The sequence below is a fragment of the Stegostoma tigrinum genome, chromosome 6 (assembly GCF_030684315.1).
Source record: "Stegostoma tigrinum isolate sSteTig4 chromosome 6, sSteTig4.hap1, whole genome shotgun sequence".
NCBI classification, from domain to species: Eukaryota; Metazoa; Chordata; class Chondrichthyes; order Orectolobiformes; family Stegostomatidae; genus Stegostoma; species Stegostoma tigrinum.
The window spans coordinates 81,964,497-81,988,595 of NC_081359.1; the positions used below are offsets into that span (position 1 = coordinate 81,964,497).

The 24,099-nt window shown below is 41.7% G+C and overlaps 1 protein-coding gene across 4 annotated transcripts in view; it reads left to right on the forward strand.

Annotated features, from left to right (window-relative positions):
* Window positions 1–24,099, forward strand: part of LOC125453351 (sister chromatid cohesion protein PDS5 homolog B) — a 228,211-nt gene that overhangs the window by 1,908 nt on the left and 202,204 nt on the right. The window contains exon 1 of one of the 4 annotated variants that reach the window (XM_059646710.1): window positions 16,986–17,004. The exons of the other annotated variants lie outside the window; for them this stretch is intronic. The gene's annotated coding sequence lies outside the window, so the exon portion shown is untranslated. Of the gene's footprint in view, window positions 1–16,985; window positions 17,005–24,099 lie in introns of those variants that run through there. 4 annotated transcript variants of the gene reach the window in all.

Consider the following 24,099-nt stretch of genomic DNA (forward strand, 5'->3'; position numbering starts at 1 on the left):
CTCATCTAAATAGTTCTTAAATGCTTTTAGTTCCTGTCTCCACTCAGTTTTTTTAAAATGTAGTGAGTTCCAGATATCCGCCATCCGTCTGGTCAACAAACCTTTAGCCTCCCTTTTTGACCCACCATGCTGCTTACTTGAAACATATGCCTCTGTAGACCAAGAAGAAAAGTTTCTCCCTATCTGTGCCTGTCCGAAGTTAGTTGGTGCACCTCAAACAGGCTACTGGCGTTCTGTAACCACCAAACAAAACCTCACCCAACCTTCTCTGCTGGAAGGGAATAAAACCCCAGTTTATCTAATCTCTGTTCCTAGCTGAATCACTCCAGCCTGGGCAACATCCTGGTGAATCCCCTCTGCATCCTTTCCAGTGCAGTCACATCCTTCCTTTATTGTGGTAATCAGAAATGCACACTGTACTCTGGCTGTGGTGTAATCAACATTAATTACAGCTCCATTATAATCTGTTTGCTGTTATAGTCAGTATATTGACTAAGAAAGGCAAGTATTCCATTTGCTGCCTTAACCACCATCTCTGCCTGTCCTGCTGCCTTCAAGAATCTCTGGACATGCGTGCAAAGATCCCTCTGTACTACTTGGGGTCCTACTATTCAAACTATTCCCTTGCCTTGTTAATTCTCTTAAAATGCACCAGCTCTTAATTTTAGTGTGGTAATTGTAGCGATATGTATTTTCCCTTGTGGCTCCATTATTTCGTAATAGGGACTAACATTAGCTTACTTAACTACTTGCTGGTTATGCGTATTAATTTTTGTGATTCATGCACACAATTACCCAGGTTCCCCTGAATACAAATATTTAGCAGGTTTTTTTTCTATGTTCAAAAAATTCTACTCTTGGCTGCCAGTTTGACTAACTTCATTGCATTGTATTCCATCTGCTGTGATCTTGCCTGCTCTCATCTTTAATTGATCCACATACCCCTTGCAACATTCGAGTTTCTCTCTCTTTAGAAAATTAGGTGAGAAAATATCATGAAGAAATGTGTATATATTACTTTTGATCTTCTCAAATTTACTGATTATTGATTGAAAATAGCTGAAGCCCAAATGTTGGTCCCATTGTTTCCTCAGTTGCAGAGTGCCACCTTTTAAATCCTTTATTATCCCCGGTCTATTCTGACCTTTAATCAAACTTCAGTCCATTCAAATGTTGCCCCTGTTCCAAGGGAGCTCATTTTGTGTGAGAACTTTTTTTTTTGGCCAACTTTTCTTGAAAGTCTAGATATATGTTGTTTTATCTACCATGACGTTGTGTTCTAAAGAAAACACTAATTCCCTTTCATAATATGATAATGCAGTCACAGATTTTATGATTTTTAGGTGCCCTGTTACAATGATAGTAGTAATAATACGTTCTTGCATTTTTGCTGCTACTGATACCAGGTTAACTGTTAGTTTCTTCTTGAATAGCAAGGTTATGTTTGTTTTCTTCCACTCAACAGGGAGTGTTCTAGAATCTAGGGAATTCTGTGATCAAAACCTAATACTTCACTGTGTAACTTATTTATTAAAAGTTCTTTTTAGGTGCTGCCCATCCAGAATATTTGGCAACTTTACCGTTATTAGTTATTATTTCTCTCTGCTGGTACTTATTTTTTATTTCCTTAAGCTCCTCATTTTCTTTTGGATCCTTGGTTCCCCACTAGTTCTGGGATTCTTTGTCTTTATTTGTACCTGTGCCCAAGACACATTCCTTCTGACTATAATTTCTTCTACCTCTGGTAAAGGACCTATGTTTAGTTTTGCTCACTTATGCTACAGAAATTTTTTATGTACTACTGAATTGTTTACAGACTTAGTCTGCTGCCGGCTGGTATCTTTCTTCAACTTCTTCATCCTTTTTGAATGCTTTGATTCCCCTCAGTCCTCCAACTTATCACACTCTCTTGATGGTTTCACTTCTGTTGACTACAGTTGAATTACTTTTTAAATGTATGCCGATTACCAGTTTTCAACTTCAGAATCATCTTGTCATTTATGGATAGTGTACCACATTTGGATTCTAGTCAGTTGTCCAAGCAAGGTTTGACGAAGCTGATTGGACGGAAAAGACAGAGTTTTGAAACAACCTCCTTGAGTTCATTGGAGCTTCTTTTTTTAAGTGGTGTCAAGTAGCTAGTGCAGAATACTTTTTGACTGCATATTTCTAAAGTAGTTGAAGTTAATTAAAATACTCAAGGGAAGCTGACCACGAGCTAATCAGGATCTGCAATCGTGCAATTTTTCTTTTTTTTTAGAGCTAATGAGGATGGTTTTCAGGATGAGAAGTTGGAACCTGACTTTTGTGTTCAATGTTCACTCCAAACACAAGTGGACAAGAGACCCAAAAAGTAGGTAACTTTGTTGCCAAGCCTGTGCAACATTGTTTAACTCGCTACCTTGGAAGCCACGATCCCCAAGGATTGAGTTGAGTATCTTGAGATGAAATAGAATTTTCGGTTTGAGGAGAGAGAGAGATAATATTCTTCGCTATTTGGAAGCTGGTGTGTTCAAGTCCAGTGCTGGGGTTTATACGCAGAATCTAGGCTGGCAATTCACTAGAATATTGATGCAGTTGTTTTTGTGGCACGTGGCTGTGTACAAGGCTGATTTTCCCCGTAACGAGAATTACAAGAGCTCAAAATAACTAATTAGCTGTGAAATACTTTCTCACACACCGAAGATTTGTAATGTTCAATTTGTAGTAAATTCTTCCTTCTGAGTTATACCGCAGTGAGTGTAATAAACTGGTCAAGCTCATTACGATCTCTGCATCTTTCCAAGAAGATTTTTTTTGTACCAGAGCTAATATGTCAAAGCATGACTTTCTTTTTTCAAAGTTTTAGAATAACGTGTGCTGTAAAGGGATATTGACATTTAGATTGCACCTACCTTATTGTTAGGTGCCTCATTTTATCTTTTTTTCCTCAACTGCAGTTTGTGGTCCCTGCTTGTTTACTGATTTGAATAGTGGTTCTTTTGAATTCCAAAGCCTGAGCCAATATCTAGGTTGGAAAGAAAAATGTCATAATGACTTGTTGACCTTGATGGTTGTTAGTTCAACTGTTGCTTGTTGTAGATTCTATAAGTGGAGAAGAATCGCTTGTAGCTTTACACAATCAAGTTTAGCTTTGGTTTCAGTGTTTAGCAGTTATCTGTAAGTCTGCAAATGTATTTTTGAAATAGTTATTTTGCACTACAGTTTTTGATAATTGAAATCAATTTTGCCTGAAGTCTTAATCTCGTGGTTTATCATGAGGTGTTGGCAATCTTGTTTGTTGATGAAGTAACAATACTGCAGAAGCTGGAAATTTGACACAAACTGACAGTGGAAGGTGTAAATACAGCTTGAGAGGACGTTAGCACTGTGGTTGCTACAGTTTTAAATTGTTTCTTATGTTAATGTGGCATTTCAGTAAATACTGGAATGTTTCTATGTATGTAGAACTGAGAGCATCCAGTTTCTGGATGATTAATTGATCCATATTCACTGTGAAAATTTACAGTAGCAACTTTCATTTCTAATAGGGTCTTTTGAAGTTCTAAAACATGCCCCGGTGCTTCAGAAGAATGTCTTCAAAATTTAACATGAAGCCACATGATAGAAAATGTAGTGGATGTGAGACAGCAGAATTCTAAACGTGTTGTTGAGTTTTGGACCTAAGCAGCTTTCAGTGGTAGAACAATTGAAATTGGGAATATAGAAGAGACTGGTATTACATGAGCACAGATATTCTTCAGAAGGTTGAAGGGAGTGGGCAGCCATACAGTTCTTATAAAACAAGGATTAAGTTTTATAAGTGAAGCATTGCTGGAATAGGTGCCAGTGTAGATCGGTGAACGTTGGAATTATGTTTGAGTGGGAATTGACATAGACAGCAAAGAAGTGTAGGATCAGTTTTGTAGCAAGTTAACTTGTATTTAAAATTGAATACTACTTGGTAAATTATTATTTAGGTTGTGTTATCAGTTTAAGATATAACATTAACATGTGATTGGAAGACAGGTGGATTTGGGCCTTAGACTATCAGCGCGCTTCAATTTCCAGTTTTTTTTTCCTCACCAGTCCGTTTTGACAGCTGTGATTAATTGACAGTTACACAGTAGTGTTAGTCATGTGAATAGTGAACAAGAGATGTCACTTAGATAGTGATAACAAGCCTAGAGCTGGATGAACACTGTAGGCCAAGCAACATTGGAGGAGCAGGAAAGCTGACTTTTTTTTGGGTCTGGACCCTTCTGTAGATCTACAGCATGTTATCTCAGATTCTCCAGAATTGGCAGTTCCCACTATCTCCCGTCATTTATATAGTGCCTTCCTGAAAGGAGCATCCCTTCCAATTTCCCTTTGCTGTGAGTGGCCTGTTACGTTATATGATCTTGCTTTTAAAATTGTCATGAGACTGCACAGGCGTACTCTTGCTGTCTTTTGTTATTTTTAGTTTATTCTGCTCTTATTTTTGGTTGGAACTGACAGTAACAGCTTGTGTTAAAAGGAAAACTGACCAACAAGCATTTGTTTATTTGTGAGGCCAGATCTGGAAATTAATTGTAAGTTGGTTCCAGATCAAAAGGTTCAGCAGATGCTTCATCACCAGAGAAGAACATTTGTTTAAACCAATTTCAGAAGAGTGGGAGTTAAGATAGAGGAGGTGCAGTTGCCTACGGTAACACTCAAAACTGGAGCCCCCTTACTGTACACCCAAGACTATGTAACCAATTTCTGAGCAAATGCTACCTGCAAATCTGCTGACAACACCACCATGGTAGGACAGATATCAAACAATGATGAGTCAGAATGCATAAGAGATTGAGGGCTTGGTGATGTGGTGCAATGATAACAATCTCTCTCTCTCTCGCACTGTCTCTCTCTCGCGCGCTCACAAGAACTCACCATGCCCGTCAGAAAGAACAGAGGGGAAGATGCCCCTATCTACAAAAAAGCCAGAGCAGGGGTTGAGAGCATCAAGTTTCTTGGGGTGACAATAACTGACAATCTGTCCTGGACATATCACAGATACAACAGTCCGTCTTCGTCTTCCGATGTCTTAGGAAATTCGGCACATTGATAAGGACCCTCACCACTTTGTACAGATGTGCCACAGAAAGCATGCATTCGTGTGCACAGTGATGTGGTACGATAACTGCTCTGTACAGCACTGTAAGAAACTGCAGAAGGTTGTGTGCGTAGCCCAGACAATCATGGAAGCCAATCTTCTATCTGTTGGCCTTCATTTACACCTCTTTTTGCTGTGGAAAAGCTGCCAACGTCCTCAAAGACCCCTGCCACCGTGGTAATGCTCTTCCACAACCTCTTGTCAGGCAGAAGGAACAGAATGTTGAACATGTACCAACAGATTCAAGAACAGCTTCTTCCTGGTGTTGTTAGACTGAGTGGACTCTCATTCTTCAAATAATGTCAGAAGTCACATGACACCAGGTTATAGTGTCTCAGGTTTATTTGAAATTGCAAGCTTTCAGAGTGTAGCCCCATCATTAGGTGAGGTGAGAGAAGAACGCAGACGCAATTCATAGGTAGTGAGATCAAGGGTTGAGAAATCAAAAGATCATACGACTGATATGAGTGGAGTGTTGAGTAATAAGTCCCTGCAGGTCATCAAGTGTGTCAGACAGTGAGTAAAGTGTCAACAATTGAATAAAAAGTGAAGGGATAACCTTTTAATCTGATTAAATGAAGTGGAGAGATTTTTACAAAAAAAAAGTTTTAAAAGATAGTATTGGAGACAAATGAAATAACAACATAATAGTTTTGTTAGACCCTCAGCATGCATTAAGTAATCCAAAACAGTACAAACTAAGGTCATAACAATTTTTCAAAGTGATGGTGTCAAAATAGGACAGTAAGGAAGATTTTGGCAGATACAATAGTGTGGTGGGGGTCACATGTCATGTGACACGAACCCCAAGATCATGCTTGAGGTGCTGTCTTGACCTGACAAAGTGACTGCACTCGGAAAGCTCGTGATTTCAAATAAACCTGTGGGGATTATAACCTGGTGTTGTGTGATTTCTGACTTTGCCCATCCTAGTCCAGTATTGACACATCCACATCATGACTTCAAATAATATTGAACTTGCTTTTGTGTGTATCCTGTGCAGTGTAACCTGTATGCCTCACTCTCTATATCCAAGTTCTTTTTTAACGCTATGATCTGTATGCTCTTGTTTACTATGATCTGTTCGTACTGTGGCAATAAATCAAAACAAATTATTCAGTGCATTGCGCTTAGGAGTTGGGAGCTTATGTTGTGGCTGTACAGGATGTTGGCTCAGCCACTTTTTTGGAGTAGTGCATACAATTCTGGTCTCCCTCCTATAGGAAGGATGTTGTGATACGAAGGGTTCAGAAAAGATTACCAAGGCTGTTGCCAGGGTTGGAGCGTTTGGGTTGTAAGGAGAGGCTGGGGCTACTTTCCCTGGAGTATCAGAGGCTGAAGAGTGATCTTTAGAAGATAGTTTTCCCTGGGGTGGTGGAGTCCAAAACTAGAAGGTATAGGTTTAAGCTGAGAGGGGAAAGATTTTAAAAGGGACCTAAAGGGGCAACTTTTTTCCACATACGCACTGCCCTCTGCGTGAATGAGGCACCAGAAGTGATGAAGACTGGTACAATTACATGTATAAGGCATCTGGATGCCTTTTTAAGAATAGGAAGGGTTGAGAGGGACATGGGGCCGAATGCTGGCAAATGGACCCATGTTAATTTAGAATATCTGGTTGGCATGGATGAGTTGAACTGAAGGGCCTGTTTCTATTCTGTATATCTCTGGCTACTTAATTTCAGTGCCTGGGAGCTGGTTCCAGCAAGTTTATGGAAAAGACTAAGTGCTAAAGCAGATGGCAGATGTTGAAAAGTAACTCTGACCTAATGGACGAGAAGGGAACCTGTTGTGGAGTGGCCAGAGTTTGAGTTGGGTTTTGGTCTGTGCCACAGCATGAAGATTTTTCTTAAGCTCCCTGCCTGACCTCCAATGAGCAGTTCTTGGAAGTTCGGCGAATAGGAAACTAAATGACTTAAGTATTGACAGTTCTGAAAAGGAATGACCAAAATGTTAACTGTACTTTTTCTCTGCACAAATCCTACCAGACCTGAGTTTTTCCAGCAATTTCTGATTTTGTTTAAATACGTAACCAGTTGTAATGTTACCCAAGGTATCCAAAAAAATACTGTAATTTATAATTTGTTTCCAGTGAGCTTGTCCTTCAGGAATTAGCAGCAGTCTCCACTCGTGAAATTGTGATATCCATTGAGGAGTCAATATTGATGTGAGCTGACATTTCACCAAAATTTAGTTTTAGTATGTTTATTTGGCACTGACTGTTGAAGTGGTTTATTTACTAATTTGGTGCTAGCATATCCAGTGAACACAATTGTATTGTAATAGCTGACACAATTGATCTACTCATTATTAGTGGCAATGTAATGAATGTTTGCTTGTTGTAATTCTTGTTTATAGGTTATCGGGTGAATTATCAATATACAACACCATTGAGAACTATTAGGCTAATTTCAAATGGGTTTCTTGTGGACTGGAAGTGAACTTCCATTTTAAGCAAATAGTTCTAAAAGCATCTTTTATGTTTAAGTCAATCAACAAGGTTGTTGTAATACTGCAGGGAAAGAAAAAGCATGTCAAAGATTTTGATTTGTACTGTTCATATTGGACAGCAAAATGGACTTTGATCATTCAGAATTTATATGGTCAGGCATACTACTCTTATGACTTCGAATATTATGTGGAAAATAACTATTTCAGATACTGAGAATTGGACTTACGTTTACCTGGTGTTGTAATTTCAGGCATGACAATTGTAGTTGGCTGTTGATAGCCTGTGGTTTTAATTACTCCCACGTGTTTGTCTAGAAATTAATGTGATAAAGTGTACATCATCGTTGCACTGAAACAACAGAGCTCAAGTTTGCTTTCATTAAGTGCAGTATTTATCTGCAGTGTAGAATGTTAAGATGGTGATGGCCCTTGCAATGCAAATGTAGAAAGGTGGAAGTTTTCCTGCTTTCAAAGCTCCTAATGCAGTGTTGCTAACCTCCCCTTTTTTTTATTACACAAAGGAAATAGTGTACAGTTCCACCAAAGCTTTCGCTATGTTTGCGTGGACACCTTTCTTTTTTGGGTCTGGATAAGTGCTTATGCTCAAAGTCTGGGATGTTGCTGTTGGGTAAGGGAGCCTATCCACTTGTTTAGGTCTAGCAATCAACAGCTATTCCTGAGTCTGTTATAAGGTCAAGCTAGATAGCTAGTTTTCCTTGGTTGTTTTAGGAGAACTTTGTACTAGAAAATCTGAGAGAGATTTACTGTTTTTTTTTAAAATGGCCAGTATTGCTTTAAACTTGCGATTGCTGGGTTGCACTTAGACCTTTTTTTTGCATCTTTTGAATTGAGAGGGGGTGGGGTGTAATATCAGTTCAGTTTATCATGACACTGAACTGAAACATCAGTCTTGCCAGTCGTTATTGGTACAGCCTCATTGTGGTAGTGTTTCACAAAAATCAAATGGAAAGTATAGTGTTACAGCTACAGAGAATGATCAACGCCAATTCATGCAAGGTCTGTAATTCTGACAAAAGCCAAAAAAAAGAGTTTTATGGTGCCAGAATCTTTGTGTGTGTTTAAGGCTGAGATGGATCCTTTGATCATTGGGGCATCGAAGGTAGTGAAGAAAATGCAGGAAAGTGTATGTGAGGTATGTCACGTCAGTCGTATTGAAAGACAGATAACAAAGTGTGAAGCTGGATGAACACAGCAGGCCAAGCAGCATCTCGGGAGCACAAAAGCTGACATTTTCGGGCCTAGACCCTTCTTCAGAGAGGGGGATGGGGTGAGGGTTCTGGAATAAATAGGGAGAGAGGGGGAGGCGGACAGACGATGGAGAGAAAAGAAGATAGGTGGAGAGGAGAGTATAGGTAGGGAGGGGATAGGTCAGTCCAGGGAAGATGGACAGGTCAAGGAGGTGGGATGAGGTGGTAGGTGGGAAATGGAGGTGTGGCTTGGGGTGGGAGGAAGGGATGGGTGAGAGGAAGAACAAGCTAGGGAGGCAGAGACAGGCTGGGCTGGTTTTGGGAGGCGGTGGGGGAAGGGGAGATTTTAAAGTTGGTGAAGTCCACATTGATACCATTGGGCTGCGGGTTCCCAAGCGGAATATGAGTTGCTGTTCCTGTAACCTTCGGGTGGCATCATTGTGGTACTGCAGGAGGCCCATGATGGACATGTCGTCTGAGGAATGGGAGGGAAAGTTGAAATGGTTCGTGACTGGGAGGCGCAGTTGTTTATTGCGAACCGAGTGGAGGTGTTCTGCAAAGCGGTCCCCAAGCCTCCGCTTGGTTTCCCCAATGTAGCGGAAGCCACACCAGGTACAATGGATACAGTATACCACATTGGCAGATGTGCAGGTGAACCTCTGCTTAATATGGACAGTCATCTTGGGGCCTGGGATGGAGTTGAGGGAGGAGGTGTGGGGGCATGTGTAGCATTTCCTGCGGTTGCAGGGGAAGGTGCCGGATGTGGTGGGGTTGGAGGGCAGTGTGGAGCGAACAAGGGAGTCACAGAGAGTGGTCTCTCCGGAAAGCAGACAAGGGTGGGGATGGAAAAATGTCTTGGGTGGTGGGGTCGGATTGTAGATGGTGGAAGTGTTGGAGAATGATGCGTTGTATCCGGAGGTTCGTGGGGTGGTGTGAGAGAACGAGGGGGATCCTCTTTGGGCGGTTGTGGCAGGGGCGGGGTGTGAGGGATGTATTGCGGGAGACGCGATCAAGGGCATTCTCGACCACTGTGGTGGGGCGGGGGGAGTTGCGGTCCTTGAAGAACTTGGACATCTGGGATGTGTGGGAGTGGAATGCCTCATAGTGGGAGCGGAGGCGGAGGAATTGGGAATAGGGGATGGAATTTTGCAGGAAGGTGGGTGGGAGGAGGTGTATTCTAGGTAGCTGTGGGAGTCGGTGGGCTTGAAATGGACATCAGTTACAAGCTGGTTGCCTGAGATGGAGACTGAGAGGTCCAGGAGGGTGAGGGATGTGCTGGAGATGGCCCAGGTGAACTTGAGGTTGGGGTGGAAAGTGTTGATGAAGTGGATGAACTGTTCGAGCTCCTCTGGGGAGCAAGTGGCAGCGCCGATACAGCCATCAATGTAACAGAGGAAGAGGTGGGGTTTGGGGCCTGTGTAGGTGCGGAAGAGGGACTGTTCCACATAACCTACAAAGAGGCAGGCATAGCTGGGGCCCATGCGGGTGCCCGTGGCCACCCCCTTTCTCTGTAGGAAGTGGGAGGAATCGAAAGAGAATTTGTTGAGGGTGAGGATGAGTTCGGCTAGGCGGATGAGGGTGTCGGTGGAGGGGGACTGGTCGGGCCTGCGGGGCAGGAAGAAGCGGAGGGCCTTGAGGCCATCTGCATGCAAAATACAGGTGTATAGGGACTGGACATCAGTGGTCAAAATGACGTGTTGGGGGCCAGGGAATTGAAGTTCTGGAGGAGGTGGAGGGCATGGGTGGTGTCACGGGTGTAGGTAAGGAGTTCCTAGACCGATTGGGAGAAAATGGAGTCCAGATATGTGGAGATGAGTTCGGTGGGGCTGGAACAGGCTGAGACAATGGGTCGACGAGGGCAGGCAGGTTTGTGGATTTTGGGAAGGAGATAGAAACGGGCCGTGTGGGGTTGGGGGAATGATAAGGTCGGAGTCTGTGGGTGGGAGGTCCCCTCAGGTGATGAGGTCATGGATGATGTTGGAGATGATGGTTTGGTGCTTGGGAGTGGGCTCATGATCGAGGGAGCGGTAGGAGGTGGTGTTGGAGAGTTGGTGTTTGGCCTCGGCGATTGTAGAGGTCAGTGCGCCATACCCCCCGGCACAACCGCCCAAAGAGGATCCCCCTCGTTCTCTCACACCACCCCACCAACCTCTGGATACAACTCATCATCCTCCGACACTTCTGCCATGTACAGTCCGACCCCACCACCCAAGACATATTTTCCATTCCCACCCTTGTCTGCTTTCCGGAGAGACCACTCTCTCCGTGACTCCCTTGTTTGTTCCACACTGCCCTCCAACCCCACCACACCCGGCACCTTCCACTGCAACCGCAGGAAGTGCTACACATGCCCCCACACCACCTCCCTCAACCCCATCCCAGGCCCCAAGATGACTTTCCATATTAAGCAGAGGTTCACCTGCACATCTGCCAATGTGGTATACTGTATCCATTGTACTTGGTGTGGCATCCTCTACATTGGGGAAACCAAACGGAGGCTTGGGGCCTGCTTTGCAGAACACCTCCGCTCGGTTCGCAATAAACAACTGCACCTCCCAGTCACGAACCATTTCAACTTGCCCTCCCATTCTTTAGATGACGTGTCCATCATGGGCCTCCTGTTGTGCCACAATGATACCACCCGAAGGTTGCAGGAACAGCAACTCATATTCCGCTTGGGAACCCTGCAGCCCAATGTTATCAAATGTGGACTTCACCAGCTTCAAAATACCCCCCACCGCCCCCAGCCCACCGCATCACACAACCAGCCCAGCTCATCCCCCTCCACTGCACCCCAAAACCAGCCCAGCCTGTCTCTACCTCCCTAACCTGTTCTTCCTCTCACCCATAGCCGCACCTCCATTTCCTACCTACTAACCTCATCCGACCTCCTTGACCTGTCCGTCTTCCCTGGACTGACCTATCCCCTCCCTACCTCCCCACCTATACTCTCCTCTTTACCTATCTTCTTTTCTCTCCATCGTCTGTCTGCCTCCCCCTCTCTTCCTATTTATTCCAGAACCCTCGCCCCATCCCCCTCTCTGATGAAGGGTCTAGGCCCGAAACGTCAGCTTATGTGCTCCTGAGATGCTGTGTTCATCCGGCTTCACACTTCGTTATCTTGGATTCTCCAGCCTCTGCAGTTCCCATTATCTCTGTATTGGAAGACAGAGCAGGTTTGAGGAGCTGAATGGCACGCTGCTGTACCTGGTTTCTTTTATTGTCTTATTGGAACTTGGCGAGCTTAATTCTGGAATGTCTTTTTGGCCCCTGCGTGTGATTGCAGTGCGTCTACTGTTTTCAGATTTCCTAAGGTGTTTCACAGTATTATGAAGCAGAATTTGGTACTGAGCCATATAAGAACACATTCATGCAAATGATTTGAAAGCATTTTAAACTTCATCTTTTTTTTCGAAAGAAGGAAGAGTTGGACAGATGTTTTTGGGGAGTGAATTCGCGATCTCCACCTCAACAGATGAAGGCCCAGCATTTCATGCCAGAACCTTTAAAAGCAAGATGCTGAGGAGACATGAATTACAGAAATGCAAATGTGACCAGCTGTGGTGCTGGAGGAGTTCACAAGTGAGGCGTTTTGAAAGCAGAAATGATACCTCTCTAAAATTAAAACTTTGCTTGACTTAATGTAGGAATGATGATGGGTGCAGAGACCTGGACGTTAGGACAAAAGCAAGTGTTTGTTCATAGGCTCCAGGTAAAAGATAGTTGAATGTGGGCAGACAGCTAGGAGTGCATGGATGAGGATTCTTTCAGCAGATGCGATAGTTTGTGGAAGCTGGGTCACATAAGCTTTTGATTTCTATTCAAATTAATAAGGGGAATCCAAGTTATAGAAATAAACCAACAATGTGGATTAGACTGGTTATTAAAGTTAGATTTGCATGGGAGTCAGGCAGAACTTGCCAATTGGCTTAATAGGAAAAACATGGTGTTGGAGGGTTGTTTTGTCAGGTTGGGGGCCACTGACTGACTAACGGCATTCAGCAGGGATTGGTATGGGGTCCACATTTGTTGATCACTTTTAATATTAAAGGTTTGGATGAGAATATGGGAGGCATGAAATTGGTGGTTACAGTGAAGAGGGTTATCTAAGATTACAGAGATCAAGACCTTTGGTTAGAGTGGCAAATGGAGTTTAATTTGGATTAAATACAAGGTATTGCATCCTTGGTAAAACAACCAAGGATAAGACTTGTGTAATTAATCATAGGGCTTTGGGTTGTAGAACAGAACTAGAGATTGGAGGTATATAAATCTTTGAAATTTGCGTTGCAGGTAGACTGAATGGTTAAAGCATTTAATTTGGTTGCCTTTATTGCTCGTCCCATGTGAGTACAGGAGTTGGGATGCCATGTTGTACCAAATGTTAGTGAGGCCTCTTCTGGACTCTAAGGAGGGATATTAGTTAGACAAAGTCAGAAAACATTTACCACAATGTTGCTGAGTTATAAAGATAGGCTGGATCATTTGGGCCTTCTTTCACTGGCGTGTAGAAGGTTGTAGTGACCTTTTTATTGAGCTCTGTGAAACTCAGGGCATAGGTAAGATGAATAGCGAGGCCTTTTCCCTAGGGTGAGGATTTCAAGGCTAGGGGTCATTTTTAAGGTGAGAGGTAAAAAGATTTAGAAGGGACCTGAAGTTTGAGGTGGTGGTTGTAGGTACTGTTATAACATTTGAATAACAAGTTTTTTGGGAGGGATGTAGACCAAACGCTGGCAAGTATGACTACTTTAGTTTGGATACGTAGTCAGCATTGACTAATTGGACTAAGGTTTGTTTTATGATGCTGGTTTTTTTTCCTCCTGGAAACATCAGCCGACAAATTTTAATTCAATTGATGTTCTTCTAAGGGGCTTGAACTTCTTTTTACTGACAGGAAGCCAATGTTTTCAGCCCCCTGCCGCAAACTGTGTTCATGGCACCAATTGAAACCCCTTTCCTGAAAAATGTTCTTTTTTTAAAACCCTTTTTTTTGTAAATTATTCCATCTCTGCCTTCTACTTGGTTTACAAGCTGGTATCATCTTCATTTTAAGGCTGCCCTTATACTGTTGACATCCTTGAATATATTTCCACTGTCTTAATCTATTTTTGGTCAGTACTTTTCTGCCTCACAACATGACGCATCACTGAACATATGCTCTTGCTCTTTGGCTAGGAAGAAAATCAGAGCACCATGAACTCCAAGGGTAGCAGCAATATTCGCTGTTGCTGATCCAAGATACCAACTTAAACAATTGTGACCTTGTGTTAAAAGGTTAAAGCTCAAGGACAAGCTGAGAAATTTGAAACAACATATTACTTTGTTGCTGGACGTGATTTCCCCCTTTTAAATTTTGAGAGCCCAGGTGATTTCACACACTTTGCACTTGGTGTTATCTATTTTTATTTGTGAAATGGGGGTTTAGCAGGTATTGAAGTTGCTATTTTAAAAAAGTTTAGGAAAACCCTATGATTCTCCAACTGTTTTCATCTGAAACAATAAGGGGAAAGATGCAAAGTTGAAAAGTGCGGCATGTTGACTCACTCTTTTTGGCTAGAATGTCAGTTACAGAGAAGAACTGTTTCAGATGGTTCGTAAAGTTGGAAGGTACTGAAACAGCAGCTGCAGAAATGCTACAGACACTGCACAATTGTAAATTCATTTGCAGTAGTTGGTAATAGAATTCTTTTTAAATGTTGTTTGTGTGAGTTGTGCTTCATGTCCACTTCAGCACTAAGTAATGTTTACAGGTTGGGAATTTTTTGCACAGAATACAAATTGTTCGAGAACACTGAATAGTTATCAAAGAAAATGAAATGCGAGGCTGCATGAACACAGCAGGCTCAGCAGCATCTCAGGAGCACAAAAGCTGACGTTTCGGGCCTAGACCCCGTGCTCCTGAGATGCTGCTGGGCCTGCTGTGTTCATCCAGCCTCACATTTCATTATCTTGGATTCTCCAGCATCTGCAGTTCCCATTATCACTCATAGTTATCAAAGAAATTGCTTAGTAGCAAGTGTGATGTATCGGTCAATGTTTGGATGAATTACATCTTTCTTTTAATCATCTATGAGATGGGGGTGTTGCCGGCACTCGTTGCACATGGGACAGTTGAGTAAACACAATGCTGTGGGTTTGGACTAGGTTGGGACAACAAATTTCCTTCTGTGAATGACCTGAATGAACATGGGTAGAATGTTCTGGCAGCTCAACTTTAGGGCTGGTTTTCTATTCCAGATTTTATTTTCATTGTTGAGTTTGCATTTCAATCCCTTCTGCCCCAAGATCCTCAGTGGTTTGTTTATCGTTGCTTCTTTTTGTTTTTGGAGATTTGAAATATTTGCATGGCATCTTTCGTAAAGCTTCAAATGGTAAGGGTATTTGCAGTCTTTATATTAGTTTTCAATGCTTTGGGTAATTCTCTGTTTTGTTGCTTGGGATTCCTCTTAAGCTAGTGAATGTTGCTGCATCTTAATTTATTTGTATGTTGTGGTCTCTGGGGAATTATATAGCAAAATCTTTTTTGCCTTCAGGAAGGGCTTTGAGACTCTTCTGGTTACGACTGCTAACCTTCTTATCAGCTCATGAGATGAGTGACATTTGGGTTGGCCCAAGCTTGTTGCTGTGGAGCATTTGATGGCTCTTGAACCATTGCAAAGCTTGGTATCTAAAGATACTTTAACTGTGGTAGGTAAACTCCAATTTTATTGAACAATAAAATTGCTGTTTTGGTTATATTATGATCTGGAAGCTCAACATATGTTGGTCTTCATACTGCTTTTTTGGTTCCTCAAGGATGGCCATTTTAGTATCTTAACTTGGCCAACTTCAATGTGCATTTAATTTCTTGCAATTCTTAAGGTTTTTAACTTCAACACACCTCAACTGCTGAAACTCCTATCCACAGTTAACTGCTGGAACTGTGCACACTTGTCTGCTGCTGTCCTGTGCTCTCTTGACAAGCGGCCCTTTTTAGCAACTATTTCTGCGAAATGCTGTTCTGTAATTTATTGTGCTCTCCTGGCTGGTTAATGCAAAGATCTCTGAAAGGGGGAAGTTGGGGGACTGGTTGTGATTTCAAGATGCTGGACCTGAGTTCAGCCAGTAAGGGTGAGAGATCATGTGGAGCTGCTGGCCACACTGGGTCATTTTGCAGCGCTGTCAGTGCGTGGTCATTGTTGGCTAGCATCAGCTTTTATTGCTTGTTCCAAACTACCTTGGAGAAGATTGTGGTGACCATGAGAAATGAGCCCTTGACTATTTTGACCAATGTTGTGTCCAAAACAATTTTATTTTTTGTTTTTAAACCCTATTTACTGTGCAAAAGTATCTCAAGTAAATTCTCACCTATGTACATATGTGATGGTTTGAAACTTATTGGGCTCACTGGATATCTCTAACTTTTTTTTATCAAGTTGTTGTTGCTATCTATTAATTGTAAATAGAGTTAACATGTAATCTTTAATCCATGTAAAAGAGATTTCCCAAATGCGTTAAATTTCTAAGGAATATTTTTCTCAAGGCTAACAACATTTTGTAAATGCTTGTTCATAACTACCCTATTGTCTACTCAACCTGCCTGAAATTGGAGGATAGGATCAAACATGGAATTAGATTGACTTTGACTGTAGTTTGAGCTCAGGTAAAGTCAAAGATCAGAAATGACTATCTGAAAGTGTTTTTTAATCTTGTTTGTTTTGTTTGGGCTTCTTGCATTAACTAACTTTGTGTTTACAGTTTGCTGTGAAACATTGCTGCTTGTTTTAATTTTAGACTTGGAGTCTGTAGAAGATTGACTCTGACTCTGACTCTGATTTTACTTGTAAATTACTCTGCTTTCCTAGTTGATTTTACACTTTTGGATATTGAGTGAGTCTGTCCTTCTGCCACCGTGCCCCAATGTTTCCACTAATGCCCATCTTGCTTTTCTGGTGTGAGAGGTGTGGAAACGGTTGAAAATCATTTCTACATATAAGGAGCTAAAACATTAACTAGGTTTGGTGCTTAACCAGAAAAAGTAGTAATTGGATTTTTTTTTCTGTTGGCTACTAGTTTGCATTAGCCTCATTTTAAGATTAGGATAAATAAAAGATAGTGGTATGACTAGAAAGGTACTTGGCATTTACAGTGCTCCATACCTCTCTTTTATAGTGTGCTAATTTTGTTAACTAAGTTTTTTTTTTGTTGCAGCCATTCTGCATGTGATGCCCCACAAAACTCAATCAGGTGATTTATGCTGTTCGTTTTTCTTTTCTTGACACCTGTAAGTTGAGAAGAATGGCTGACTAGAATGTCTGTGCTTTTTAAATAGTACCATGTGATATTTCATAATGTTGGCGAAAACCGTGATTCCTCTTGAAGCCTGACACCTGTTATGGTACAGTTCTCCCGTGTTGCATTTGTAGCATTGTACAAACTTGTGGTCTCTTTGGATTGGAATCTCACTAGGGCTTGAACCTGTGTATCATGTTAACCTGAGTTGAGTGTCCAAACATAGTACAGTTGAGGATTAGCATTTCATTCCATTTTATGATGAAAACAAATTTTGTTGAAAGACTTAAATTGCATGTTGTATTCCCTGTTTTTACAACTGGGAAATTGGTACTTAAAGTGCAGCATGTTTAAATTTTTGTGCTGTTGCCTGCCACCTTCATTTTCCTGTGAAATTAATCGATCATTTGATACTTGCCCAACAATTTGAGTATCCCAGAGTTGGTTGGTTGTTTTCTTTTGTGTTATGACTTGCTTCAAAATATTAACATGATGCCCAAAGTGAAAATCCAAAAGTATAAGACTCTCCTCTCTTTTTGTGTGTGCAATCCTAATGAGACCAACTTGTCCAAATGTTAAACAATGTTGTCATAAGAAATACATATCTTTACAAAAAAAGTGAAACTTTGCCTGTCGATAATGATGTGAAAACAGAACAAGTTATGAAATTTTTCAGTTTAGAAAAAGCCTCAGCTTTTTTTCTTTCTTGCCTTTTTTATTCTAATAACAAGCTAACTTGCAATGAGCAATTTTGTGCACCTGTTGATCTCACTGTCTCATATACTACTGCGTTCCTTTATTACCACATAACTGATACTGACCTCCCCTTTTTGGCATGGCTCGGATGTCTGTTATGACTTGGATGCTTTGTATCTGTGTAAAATTAATTGTGGACTTCTGCATGCATATCTTGAATGTGTACTTTTTTTTTCCTGAAATTTATACACTGGCGCAGGGATCATCAACCAATTTTTGATTTGAAACAAGTGGTGTAACATTGAATTTTCAGGCTTGTGTAAATATATATTGTAATCTGGAGAGTTGATGGCTTGAATACTTTTTGTGTACAGAGTTCTCCCAAATGATTAATCATGAGCCCCTAGCTTCCATGCATCACCATTGCAACAGTAGTGGATTAGTGGTCGTCGTGTTGAACGACACGAGAAGCAGCATTTGAGGGAAGTAGCATAATGTATAGCATGTAGGACTTCATGGCATGATTTCAGGCTTGTGGTCAACAGAGTCTTCAAAGAAAATAATTTCCATGCTGGATCTCTGAGATAGTTAAACCAGCATGAGGGATTAGCTTCATTTTTGTCATCAACTATTTGTCGCTGATGTCTGTCTGCCCAAAACAGCTTCACTGAGCATTGCTACCGTACAATCCTACAGTACAAACTTCAATTTCAGGAAAAAGTGTTTGTTTGGTTCCACTGCTATTTTGAATGTTACAAATGTGGCAGCCATCAATCACTACAGAATTTTATGTTGCTGTGAATACTAACTGTGATCTGACATCGTATTGCAACTTGACCATGAAGTTGGATGACTGACTTTTTTGGCCTAAGATTTTTTTTCTGTTCAAAGATGTTATTACACACATCTGGAGCAGGTGGGACTTGATTCAGAGGTAGGGATGCTAGCACTGTTCCTCAAGCCACATTTTTTTGATTTAACTTTCTTTTGCTAGGCAGTTAGACTGAGGGTTAAGGGATCAGGGTTGGGAGATGGAGTTGCATGTCTGGCAGAACTGTGGAGCAGATGGACTTAACTCCAGGGTTAGGACACTACCATTGCACCACAGAAGTTTGTTTTTTGTGGTTTTCTTTTTTCTTTTAAAAAAAACTAAATGGGTTGATTAGGAAAATAAGTTGTGTTTTTTAAAAAAAATTATTATTTTACACCTGTGGACCAGGTGGGCTTTGAATCCAGGTCTCCCAATCGAGAGATAGGGACAAACCTCTGCAACACAAGTGGGGCCCCTTTTTTTTGGGAATAAAGAAATTAATTGTAGCTAGTCTAGCTTGGAGTGAAGCATCAACCCGTTGCCGGAGAAGGCAGTGTTCTTGAGTTGAATTAATATAAAACGGATTTGGATTATTTTGGTTCAACCATTTTTACCTTTTTTGTTATCTGTCATTTCTATGTGCAAAGAGTTGAAGTGTTCAGCACTGATAGTCATAACAAAATGGTGAATATTTCCTTTACAAAGTTAATGAGAGCCAGTACTCAAACAATTTTGATCCAGTGTTCATGTTGGTTTCTCTTTTTCTGGGACCAAAAAATTTAAAGGACTCTTGCAACAGTGCAGAAAAGCTACATGCCACAAAGTCTCACTCATCAAGCTCTTTCAGTATTGTGTGACATTGACAACTGTTCACCACTAATATTTTCTTCTCTCGGACTTGCCACTTACTGACTGACAGAGACAGTAAACAATACTTTTTTTGAAGACTAGTACTAAAATGTAGAAGTCATGAGAGCTGAAGGCAGAACCTACTGGGGAGAATGATTGATTTTTTTGATTTATCTGAAGTTGAGGTAGTTCAGTAATTACTTGGACAAAGGTGATTTCATTCTTGGATAATTGATTTTTTTTTTGTTTTTTTAGCAGGAGTCAAAATCGTAGGTTTGCCTAGAATCATGGAAAGTGGAGTTGATGCTAAAGAGACAATAATTGCAAGGGTGGTGATGGGGGAAACAAAGTAAAGAACCATGGATGATGGAAATAGGAAACACGAAGGTAAACCGAGATAATGGGAACTGCAGATGCTGGAGAATCCAAGATAACAAAGTGTGAAGCTGGATGAACACAGCAGACCATGCAGCATCTCAGGAGCACAAAAGCTGATGTTTTGGGCCTAGACCCTTCTTTCAGAAAAGTGGGAGGGAGAGGGTTCTGAAATAGGGAGAGAGGGGGAGGTGGACAGAGGAGAAGATAGGGGGAGAGGTGACAGACAGGTCAGAGGCGGGAATGGAGCTAGTGAAGGTGGGGAGTTAGGGTGGGGATAGGTTAGTCAAGGGGGTGGGATGAGGTTAGTCGGCAGGAAATGGGGACAGATAAACAGGACCTCACAGCATCAATAGAGAGAAAGCAAAATTAATGTTTCAGGTTTGGCCCTCACCGCCACCCCTACCCGCTTTCTGAAGAAGGGTCTCTGTACTGGAAATGTTAACATTCTTTCTGTCCATTAATGCTGCCAGAGCCGGATTTGGGTGTTTTTCCCATGGCGTTGTGACCGAAGTAACGGCTAATTAGCAGAATTTACAGTAACACTGCAAGCTGATATTAGGATCATTTGAAACTCTGAGAATAGTTTAAAAGCAATGTTTAACATGTTCAGCCGTCAGTTGTGCTATAACACTTGTTCCTTCAACGTGAATTGGCTGTAACATGGCTGATCAACAGGGGGATGCTATTTCTAAAATGTGAACTTGTGTTGACTATAATGATTCCATTGGTGCATGCGCAGAAGGGTATGCATCGACATCACATTGTTTCATGGACTTTGTGACTATATATGCTGTAAGCACTGAAAAGTATCTCTGTGCCAGCATCATGTGATCATTTCGCAGGCTTTGTTGTGAAGTGCTTTCTGTGAGAGGTACATTACAAACTCCTTTCTTCTCTTCTCCTCCTCCCCCCCCCCCCCCCCCATTAAGTCATTTTGACTTTTTCAAGGTGAAGTGTTTACATTTTTCTCTCTCCTTTTTTATGTCATTATATAATGATATAAACATTTTACTCAGATTGTGCTAACTTTTTTTGTGTTTGGCTTTTGCATGATTTTTGAGGGTTTTTTTTTGGTTTGTTCGTAGGGCCCATTATTTCTGTATAGTGATTTTTGTTTTTTCTATAATGCAGTGTTGTACAAAAACCAACTTGGTTGCCATCTGCTTTAACCACCACCCCCCTCCCCCCGGTGACATGTCCATCCTTGGCCTCCTCCACTGCCAGTGAGACCAAACAAAAACTGGAGGAAAAACACGAAGCTAACAGCCCAATGTCCTGAATATTGACTTCACCAGCTTCGAAATCGCTCCACCTTTCTCACAGATAAACCACAAGAATCCCTATCCCCATCCACCCCCTCCCTGTATTTATTTCTGGGCTCCCCTCCCCCTTCCTAGTCCTGACGAAGGGTTTTAGCCCAAACATTTACTTTCCTGCTCCTTGGACCTGCTGTACTTTCCCAGCTCCACGTTTGTTGACTGTAGCTTCCAATACCGCCCAGTCCATAACGTTACTTGGGAGTACTTGCTTTTGTATTATGTAATGGTAATTGGTGGGGCTGCAGGGGAGAAAAAGGGGAAATGGGGATCAATTCTGTAAAAGGCAACAAAGCCATGTATGTCACGTGGCTGGTGCACCATCAGTTGTGAGGGGACCTTTTTTTATTTGTACATAGTGTGGGGATCTCAGAATCTGCCAACTAATCCTGTTTGAAGTGGATCAAGAATGCAGTCCACTTGGTGTGGGTACACCGCCAATGCCATTAGAAGGGAAGTTATCTTTATTCCCTGACACTGGTTTTTTTTTTAGAAAAAAACCCAATTTCCAAGTCTGGCAAGTGGCTTGGAGGGACTTTTCAGGTGGTGGCATTCCCAGTTATCAGCTGACCTTGTCCCTCTAGATGGTAGTGGTTGTGGGTTTTGAAGGTGCTGTCTTGAGGGTCTTGATCAATTTCTGCAGTGCATCTTGTATATGGTACAAGATGTTTAATGGTGGTGACCAAATATATTTGTGGATGTGCCGCCAGTCAAGTGGGTTGCTTTGTTGAGGTCTGTGACAGGCTACTTGTGGTGTTGAGTCTGCACTCGTGCAAACAAATTTTGAAGTATTCCATCACACTCCTGACTTAGACCTTGTAAATGATGGATGAGCTTTGGGGAGACAGGAGCTAAGTTATTCCCCACACTTTCCTAGCCTCTGACTTGTTCTTGTTGACAGTACTTGTCTGCGTACCCTTACATTTTTGGTCAATGGTAATCTTTTTGAGGTGGCCGGGTGGCACGGTGGCTCAGTGGTTAGCACTGCTGTCTCACAGCACCAGGGACTCTGGTTCGATTCCAGCCTCGGGTAACTGTGTCTGTGTGGAGTTTGCATGTTCTCCCTGTCTTTGTGTGGATTTTCTCTGCGTGCTCTGGTTTCCTCCCATGGTCCAGAGATGTGCAAATTTGGATGGATTGGCCATGCTAAATTGCCCATTGTTCAGGGAAATGTAGGGATAGGATAGGAGGTGGGTTTGGATGGTTGGTTGGTTGGACTCTTTGGGCTGAATGCCCTGCTTCCACGCAGTAGGGATTCTACAAAATGATGATTCTGGATTAGTGGGACACAAATACTATGTTTTTAAAGTGGCCTTCAGTACATCAACTTTGAACAGGATGCAGATAAGTGATCTTTGATCTTACTATATTATTGTGTGGTGTCATTTTTAAATTCCTTTCTTTACCTCATTGGTATATTTTTATGACACACAAAAGCAAACCCTCTTAACTTGTACTGCTATGAACGGAAATTCATTTTCCTATTCGGTGGTAAGATTTACATATTTTTGGTTTCTTTTTAGACAGTCTGAGTTCGTCACTCCGTAATAATTATTGCAGTTTGTGACATTACTCTGCCCTGATGTATGTTGCATGTAGTCCTCTTGAACATCCAGAATCTTGCTGGCTGAGTGTTTTGCTTTGTTTCTCATCCTGTTTTAAATTGGCTTCACACGTTTTAGTTCCTAGTATATTCCTTATTCATGTGTTTCATTGCCACCTCAAACTTGCTTTACCCTGTAATAATAGTTCACCTAGACCAAACTGACATACAGTGCAACAAGCTGACAAAAACATGTTGAGTGTGCTTTTGATGAAGATGTGTGACTACTGAACTGTAAGCGGTTTTTTAACATATTGGCATGATAATTGACGGGCACAAGTGGTCAGGTGAGGCTGACTGTCCAAACTCTGCGATTTAACCAGTCAAGCTATGGCCACAGTAGAAATTTTTTTGTTTGGTGTGCTCTCATTCATTCACTTGCTTGCTCTCGCTGTTCTTCCCAACCTCCTGCCGTGCTCCCTGACCCAACCCCAGGAATGTGTCTGCACAGGAATGTGACTTAATATTTATCAAGATATTTCTCTATTACACCGTGTGAAAAAAGTCGTCTGACGCACACTTCCTATTAATCCATACTCTATGGCTGAGGAACTGGTGCTAGATGGACTTCTGACAGAGTGTCTTTTGTTAGCTAGGAAATACAAGATAAATGTTGAGGGGACCAAAAAAACCCACCAGTTCCTGCTTTCATTGAGTTGACCAAAGCATTTTTAAAAAAAAAAAATTAATCATGAGGTTCTGTCAGTTGCTCTCCAGAGATTTGAATATCCAATAAATTCTTGACAAGTTTGCAGCAACTTCATGATATGACTGCAACTGGTGTCAGAGATGTGATACAAATGCTTTGAAAATCTGGATCTGTCTTGAGCAAGGCTGTACAACGCTCCTATACTGTTGCAGATGATGACAGTTATTTATCTCATCACAAACGACTGTGGTAACCATGGAGTAGCAAAATGAGTGCCATAATTTTTAATTGATTGGGTGAAATAATGGATCTGATTCTCAGGCGTGTGCTTGAAAATTGGCACTACAAAAATAAACAACAAACTGGATTTGTTGGCAGAAACAACTGTTACAGGGCTTTGGAATCCCAGCCGAATGTTGTCTGAAACTGGGATGGGGTTGAGTTGGTGGGATAACGTGATTTGGCAGGGGTTCTGTAATTTGAAGAAGGACCTCAAAATTACAGGGGGAACAGAATTTTCTGTGGGAATGGTGGCTGTAGAAGCAACATAGGTGGGTGGGGAGGAACACCAGAAACTGAACTGAACTTGTGTCACACCAATGCTGTGGCTGACTGCAAGAGCTTAAAACCCTGTGAGTAACTTGCTTCCTGATGCATTTAAAGCCCTGGTGAGGATGGGGATAGAATGAGAGAGATTACAATGGTATCAACTCTGCACTGAATGACCTACTCCTGTTTATAACTTAAA